The sequence below is a fragment of the Acomys minous genome (assembly GCF_964271855.1).
Source record: "Acomys minous genome assembly, chromosome: 13".
NCBI classification, from domain to species: Eukaryota; Metazoa; Chordata; class Mammalia; order Rodentia; family Muridae; genus Acomys; species Acomys minous.
The window spans coordinates 57,849,058-57,857,626 of NC_140495.1; the positions used below are offsets into that span (position 1 = coordinate 57,849,058).

Here is an 8,569-nt window from a genome sequence, read left to right on the forward strand (position 1 = left end):
TTTCCTTGATGCGAACACAGGAAAGAGAGCTGTGTTTGAAGTTGACGTCAAAGCAACAAAATGCTGCGTTCAAGGAAAATCACAGGCCACATGGGGCACAGCGCATTTCCGGGGCCACGCAGTGTCAGCCACAAGGGGTTGGAAACACAAGAGGAAAGCGAGGATCGTAGCAGTTAGGGCTCTTGGACAGAGGCTGCAGCCCACAGTGAGCCCCCACCTGAGGGAGAGAGGGGAGGGGCCTGGCGAGCTGGGAGCAGGGCGAGTTCTGGAAGGGAGGGTTCCCAGAGTGTTCCTGTCCTAGTTAGGGTTACCATTGCTGTGACAAAACACCGTGACCAAAGCAAGTTGGGGAAGGAAAGAGTTTATTCACCTTACACTTCCATATGCTGTTCATCATCAGAGGAAGTCAGGACAGGAACTCAAACAGGGCAAGGATCCCGGAAGCAGGAGCTGACACAGAGCCATGGAGGGGCGCTGCTTCCCACGGCTTGCTCAGCCTGCTTTCTTGGAGAACCCAGGACTACCAGCCCGGCATGGCATCGCCCACAACTGGGCTGGCCCACGGCCCAATCTTATAGAAGCATTTTTCTCGGTGAGACTTCCTTTCTCAGAAGACTATAGAATGTGTCAAGTTGACATAAATGTAGTCAGCACGGTGCCCAGCCTTCTTCTCCCAAGGGGAAGCGTACTGGGGCTGGCCTCTGCTAGAACCCTAGAGGCAGGGCAGGAGGGAGGGCCCCACTTTTATACTTAACATACGAGAATGATGTGAGACATAAGGCAGTAAGGTATAAGGTGTAAGGTAATAAAGTACCAGATGCCAGATAAATTATGCTGTGGAGAAGTTTATTAAATAAGCATGGGGTGGGGGGAGAAGGAAAGGGGGAAGGGGTACCCCAGAAAGAGACAGAGACAGGAAGAGTAAGAAAGTAAGAAGAGAGAGAGGAAGAGAGAGAGAGAGAGAGAGAGAGAGAGAGAGAGAGAGAGAGAGAGTGTGTGTGTGTGTGTGTGAGAGAGAGAGAGAGAGAGACAGACAGACAGACAGACAGACAGACCACAAGGGGGGGTCTATTCTTTTATATGACCCTGGGTAGGGCCACGCCCCCATGACAGGTAAGCAATGACATCACAGGTAGGCAGACTGAAGCAGAATCCTAAGACCCACTGGGTTAGGCAAGTGCCCTGAAGCTGGGGCTGGGGGGGGGGAGGGGCGAGTCCACTGGGGCTCCTGAGCTAAGCTAATGTTCACTTAGAAAAATCCCAAGATGGCAAGACTGCTTTAGAGGAGCTCAGGGAAGAATTGGCTATGAATTCAGGACATGCAGACAGGGCTCCTCCGACACCCCTGCTCTCTAGTCCAGCCACACACAGGTCTCCCATCCTGGCCAATTCCCGGCTGCATAGACACAGCATCTGGAAGGAGTTTGGGAGCCCAGAGACCCCTCCTCAACAAGAATGTCTCTCACAGGGGCAGTGGCCTGGGCTCCTGGTTCCCTATCCCAGGTCTCCTTCTCAGAACCTCCGCACAGAAGATCTACGGAGATCCCCTTCTTCTCGTGCCAGGTCTCCCCTCACAGGCCATCTACTGTGGTCAGCTTCCTGGGCCCCTCCAGGAGGAGACTCCTGGCTAAGACTCTTCTGTTTTACATTAATCTGTCTCAACTTTGCCTTTCTCCACCGTGAAATCCGAGGTACAGAACGGCTCTGGATGCTAGCTGGTGCGTCCTCCCATCAGAGAAGAAAGCATGCCGACTGGAAAGAGAGCTCGCCATGGGAGCCACGAAGCAGGAAAGAAGCAGCCAGATGCTGAGAGTACTTCACAATGATAGGTGCCTTTTAATCCTTTTTCTGGCAAAAGGGGTAAAAACCAGAGTTGAGTAACGGATGAAGTGAGTGGCTCGGGCCACAAATCTCAGCACTCGGGAGGCAGAAGGAAGAACTTGCCTGAGTTAGTGGGAGACCCTGTCTCAAAAAACAAGAGAGGACCAGGTGTGGTACACTGCTTTAATCTCAGCACACTGGAGGCAGAGGTAGGAGGATCTCTGTGAGTCTAAGGCCAGCCTGGTCTACACAGAGAGTTCCAGGACAGCCAGGGCTACACAGTGGGACCCTTTCCGAAAATTAACAATAACAACAAAAACCAGAGGCCATCAGGTAAGATGGCACAGTGGCTGCTGCCAAGCCCAACCTCCTGAGTTCAATGCTCTTGAGCTACGTGGGAGGAGAGCATCATCTCCTGCAAGCTGTTGTCTGAGCCCACACAAGTACCTTGGCACGCACTCACATGTGTGTATACATACATACATACATACATACATACATACATCTTAAATTGTAATTAAAATAAAACAGAGCGCCAGCAAGATGGCTCAGTGTGTAAAGATGCTTGCAGACCAAGCCTAGCGACTGGAACTGCACCCCCAGAACCCACATAGAAGTGAAGGGAGAGAACCAACTTCACAAGTTGTCTGAGCTACACAATCAGGCCATGGCATGCGTGCCCCTCCCCTTAAGACATCGTACACACACACACACACACACACACACACACACACACACACTAAACAAGAGAGAATATGAACAAGTAGAAGAGAATAATCAATAAGAATAACCTAGCCAGACAGGATTGTCCCCGTGGCTCACACAGTGATGGACACAAGACACAGGAGGAGAAAACTTTGCGAAGCATCTAGAAGAGCAGGGTGGCCTCCTAAGGAGCTGGAGGGTAAGGCTCCCATGTGGGCGAGAGTCTCCAGTGCCTGGGGGAAAGGGACTCCTGGCCTCTGCAAGCCACAAGCCACATGCCCCTTCCTGTCCCACCTGCCACCGGAAACTGTGGGTGGCAGCAGCCCCACTGTGTCCACCTCACTGAGGAGAGTGTACATCACAGCAGATAAGAGCGTGTTTTCCATGAGGGTAGCAGGAAGAGGTACATCCTTTGAGCTTCAGAGGGAAGGGCTAGCAGATGCTTGGAAACTGAGCCTAGAAAGTTCAGTGGCCTCATCTAGAAGGTTCCAGTAAATACTCCCCATGCACCCAGAGCTTGGAAGAAATTGATCACACACCCTCCAGGTTAGCAAGGCACCTTGGCTTCCTCCAGGGAACCTCTGTCAACCACTCTGGGTAAGAGGGGCCTTTGTGTGCAGGTAGCTTAAGCTGGGCAGACTAGGTTTGGCTTCACAACTAAGGGAACACCAGGCCTCAGGGGTGGGGGGGAAGGGGGGAGGTGGGGAATGTCTGGCAGGTGCCCTGGGAGGGGAGGGGTGGAGCCTCAGCCTTCCAAAGAGGCCACACAACACCGCCCCACTCGCTCCCCCAGCTACAAGGACAGCCCCCCCCATCAGGGCCCTCTTGGATTGCCTCCCCACGCAGTGACTCGCCACTTTCCCTCTGGGCCAGGCTAAGGTGCCTTCTATCTCCTCATTTCTTTCTACATCTTGGAGCTGTTGTAGATATTAAAATGGGCCTGAAAACAGACACTGCTGCCTGTAATGGCTGTTCTTGATTGTCAACTTAAGTACACCTGGAATGAACTGCAATCCAGAAATGTGGCATCTGGTATGTTATTCTTATTTATTATTAATTATAAAAGAGGGCACACCTCTAACATACACATAACATATATAAAAAAAATATACATATATATATATATATATATATATATATATATATATATTTTTTTTTTTTTTTTAACTTGGTTTGAAGGGGGGGATCCACATCTAGTCCAGACCTTTGAGGTAGGAAGACACACACACCTTTGATCTGGATCTTGAGGCAGAAAGACACACTGTTAATCTGGGTGACCCTTTCTGTTGGAGCCCTATATAAGTACATGAGAGAAAGAACCTTTTGTTCTCTGCCTGCTTGCCCTGGCCTTGCTAGCACATCCGTTCCTTCACTGGCATTAGAATCCACTTCTCTGGGATTCCAGCACATACAGAAGAGCAGCCGAGGCATCCACCCTTGTGGGCCTGAGCAACTACTGCGTTCTTGGACTTTCTATTTACAGTCAGCCATTGTTAGATTAGCTGGACCGTTGCATGTGAGTTGGTCCATTTATGCTGTGCAGCTCAGGCATCCCCTTGCGCCCTCTAGGGGAGCCTCTGGGTACTGAAAGCTGCTGAGGACCGTGTAGGAGGCTCCAAAGATGGAAAGTGACCATCATTCTAGCAAATGAACCCAAGCTGAGTCTAAAAAGTACTGACTGGTCACAACAGCCACCTGCTGTGTCTTTCCTGAGTGCTTCTCGAACAGCCAGCTCCTTCTGCAACCTTCAAACCACCATGGCAGTTGCCAGTGCCCCAGAATCCAACAGTCAGCCTACCCCTGTCCCAGGTACCAAGGGCCTGCTGTGGACACTGCAGATCGCTGTCTCTTCCCTGTGGAGATACTGGTCTGGTGGAGAGATGGACCTAGCAAAAGGATGAAGTGTTCCATAGTGTGCCAGGGCTGAGGAGGAAAGCCACTGGGAAATGGAAGAGCAATCTATTGGTGTGTCATTTGGAGCACGGGTCAGGGTTGGACTCACCGAGGAGACACCCTGAGTCGAGACTTGAAGAGGGTGCCGGGGTCAATGAAAGAGGTATGGGGAAGAGGGGACAGCAGGGGGACAGCCTGAAGGAGGACTCTGTTGTGGGTTGGGTTTGGGTCTCTACCCCAGTACCTGGAGTATTTGAGGGGCGGGGGATGGAATTCAGTCAGCAGAGAGTTTGCTTAGCATGCGGAAGGCCTTGGGTTCCATGCCCAGCACCCCAGGGTCACACAGTGGTACATGCCTGTAGTCCCGCTAGTGAGAAGGCACAGGCCAGGAGTCCGGAGCTTGGCTGTAGAGAAAGGCTTGCTGGTTTAGAGTGTATGCTGATCTGTGTTCGGTTCCCAGCACCTACTTAAGGCTGCTCCCAACCTCCTAGAAAGTCAAGCTCCAGGGGGGTCTATCACCCTCTTCTGGCCTCTGCGGGCGCTTGTACCCCCATGCATAGACCTACACTCAGCCACACACATAAAAAGCAACCTTAGATGTTCAAAGTAATCCTTGGCTATGTAGAGAGTGCAAGGTCAGCTTGGGATACAGGAGACGGTCTCAGAAAACACACAAAACAAAACAAAGAATAGTGATTTGGTAATTATTGTATGAATAGATTAAAAATTCCAGGACAGGCCTCAGGACAGCCTGCTCTGGGCTCAAATGTTGATGGCCCCAGGGTTGCTGCCTCCCACCTGTTGGCTCCTCTCTTTCTCTCTCTGTTGCATTTTCTTCCTGGGCTTCAAGATAGGGAGTTCACTTCAAATCCTGTGCAAAGAGCAAGAAATTTTCTCAGTATTACCAAAGAATGCCTCCAATGCAGCTCATTGGTTGAGTGGGTCTCATCCTGTCTCTGAAGGCAGCAGATGGATGAGGGAGTGGCCAGGTCAGGTGTGAGGTTGGGAGGAATTCAGAGGATGCTGAGAGAGCAGAATTAAAACAAAAAGACTTCTTTTATACTGAGAAATACTGTGTGCCTGCAGTAAGGATACTGTTGATACAACAGCCTCACCAAGAAAGCTAGTTTCTTTTTATAGAGAGGGACAGGCCAAGAATAAACAGACTTGAGATTTCCTTAGGACATAGTGGAATCCACAGAGAGAACACACTGGGTTGGACTCTGACCCCCCAGTGTCATCTGTTGGCTCATCCAGATAAAGACAAGGAGGCTGGATCCCCACCGAGTGGAGGGGGTGAAAGGGTGAAGGGGAAGGGGACCCCCTTTGGGTGAAGGTGAAAAATGAAGTAGTTAACTGTGGGCCAGCTCCCATCAGCCCACAGGCAAGAGAGGCTCACCTACAGAAGGAGAAGCCAGGAAGAGAGACGGGAGATCTGGTTCGGGGTGGGCTGCCGCTCAGAATTGGGAGCCCAGAGGCTGGACACTGTGGATGCTGGCCTCTTCCCTGAAGTAGGGTGCGGATGCACATGGCCACACGGCTACACCTCATCTGAGCGCCAAAGGGTCCCAGTCCCCACTTTCTACAGGGTCTCCAACCCAGCGTAGTGTCTGGCATACAGCAGCTGCTAAATTATACCCTCTACTGTCAGAATGAGGAAACTGAGGCTCAGAGCAGGCCTAGGCAGGACCACCAGCAGAATCCGGCTGGGCCCAGCTCTAGGCCTGAGCAACACTTAGACGGCGAGGTCTGAGACAGGCAGTCCCTGAGAGGCTAGCCACACTGCAGCTGTCACCGCCTCCCTTCGGCCCTGTGATGGCCAAGCTCACGGGCACAGTTGGGCAGCCAGAGCTATAGCACAAACGGGGTCGGCTCTTGCGGACCATCCCCCCACCCACCCCCTCCCCGGCTTCTTTGACCATGAAATGGGGAGGCTCATGCCCCCCTCACAGGAAGAACATAGCTGAAGAGAGCAAGGCCAGACCCATGCGGGTCGGCTGTCAGGGGACACTGCCATAGCGAGGGCCATCGGCCACTGTGTCTAGCACAGAGTGTTCATCAAATGCTTGCCTGAGTGGGACCCAGCTCCATAAATAACACTTCCGATGCTGGGGGGGGGGGGCCAGCCTCCTCTCCAAGTTCACCCACTCTTCCCTACACCCCCACTGTAATTTCCTATTGTCCCCGCTCCCCTTTATTGCTCCCTCCCCTCCTAGTCTCCACTCCCGCCCCTCACCTCATGCCCCAACCCCTGGGAGATCAGCAAGGTGTGAGTGTGCAGGATGTCCGACGGACAAGAACTCTTGGCTTTCTGGTCTCTTGGGCTGGGAACTTGGCAGGGCCTCCTCAGTCTAACACATCCGGTTGCTTGTGACAAACATGCCACCGATGGGACAGTTTTGAGCGGAATGACCAGGTTAAGTAAAAACACTGTTCTACTTGGCAAAGAACCTCGTAGCGTCCCCTGGGGCCACCTTATCTTTGGTCCCCACATGGACAGGTCTACACGCCCCCCTGCCAGGCTCTGATTAGACCACCCCTGCACTTCTCCACTGTGGGTTCAATGCTCGATGAGGGATGGTGGAGTGTTGCCCAGAGCCCAACTCCCTACCCAATCAGGCTTGTGCCTACTCAACTCCATAGAGACAAAGGCCTCATCAGGGCAGCCAAGTTCCTGTTTCCCTGGCAGAGAACTGGCTGATCAGTGATCATGTGACCAGTGATCTGCTACTCTGACTGATACACTTGGAATGTCAGCTCTCAACACACACAGCACTTCCTCCTTTGACCTTCTCCCCCCCCCCAGACTCCAGCTATATACGCTAGCCCCCCACTTCCTGAGACCACTGGTGCACAAGGGCCTATCGCGGTTGGAGGACCCACACTCCACCACACTCCTCACATCTTTAGAGACTTTAACTATGAACCCCATGTTCTGTCGATGCGTGAAGAGTTAGCCAGGGGCCTCACAGTATCATTGCTGCCCCCAAAGCATGCTGACCTCTATTTGGCCACTGCCTGCCCCATCATGTTTGTTGCACACATACCCCCGGGCCCCACAGTAGCCCAGCCTAACCTCACATGCGCTGGGAACCGAAGTGACAGAGAAAGGCCCCTTGCCTGTGGCCTACATCCATGCAAGCGCGCATGCAGTTTTTCTATACCCTCTAGTCACACCTTCTGCCCATTAGGAACAACCCCAATGTACCCTGGCCTACCTAAAGCTTCCCTGCTCTGCTAACACAGCCTAACCCAGGGGTGCTTTGAGCCATGCCGCTGGGCTCAGAGCCTCAAGTGATGCCTCTCCCATAGATCTTTTTGTTTGTTTGTTTTTGTTCTTTTGAGACAGGGTTTCTCTGTGTAGCCTTGGCTGTTCTGGACTCACTTTGTAGACCAGGCTGGCCTCGAACTCACAGTGATCCGCCTGCCTCTGCCTCCCAAGTGCTGGGATTAAAGGTGTGCACCACCACCGCCCGCTTTCCCATAGATCTGAACTAGGGGATGAGCCCACCTTGGTTTGTGACCTTGGATTCTGGCCACACCCCTTCAGTGGGCATCAACTCATTCCTTTAACTCCGATCTCCTCCCCTTCCTCACTGCATCCTCAGAAATATCAAAGCGTGAAGACTCAGCATGGGGAATTGTTCCACTGCCCACTTGCATCCACTTCCCCACTGCTGGTCCACCCGCTTCTTGCTGCAACGAGATGTAGATGCAGCCTTGGGGCCACTTCCTCTCCCGCCCCCCCCCCCCGCCCCCCACCTCCCGCCTCACCATTCAAGGCAGCTCATCACTACCTCAACTTCGGGAAAGCTCCCACGAAGATGGCCCAAGAAAGGAAATCGCTTTTCCCTCTTCCAGCCTCCCAACCTCAGCCAGTGCTTCCTGCTGGGGAAACTATACAGAAGCCAGAGGGCAAGGGGGTCTAAGATGACGCAAGGCTCTTGTGGTGGTTTGAATGAGAATAGCCCCCAGGGAGTGGCACAATTGCGAAGGACTCAGGGGTGTGGCCTTGTTGGAGGAGGGGTGTCCCTGGGGGTGGGCTTTGAGGTTTCAAGAAGCCCATCCCAAGCCTGAGTCTTTACATTGCCTGTGGATCCAGACACAGGACTCTGAGCTGCTTCTCCCACACCGCGTCTACTGTGTGCAG

General features: G+C 52.8%; 1 protein-coding gene across 1 annotated transcript in view; it reads right to left on the reverse strand.

The window, feature by feature from the left end:
- Positions 1-5,104: 5,104 nt before the first annotated feature.
- Positions 5,105-8,569, reverse strand: part of LOC311580566 (uncharacterized protein C2orf92) — a 43,196-nt gene continuing 39,731 nt past the window's right edge. Inside the window, exon 9 of the mRNA XM_084752213.1 lies at positions 5,105-5,290. The gene's annotated coding sequence lies outside the window, so the exon portion shown is untranslated. The remainder of the gene's footprint in view (positions 5,291-8,569) is intronic.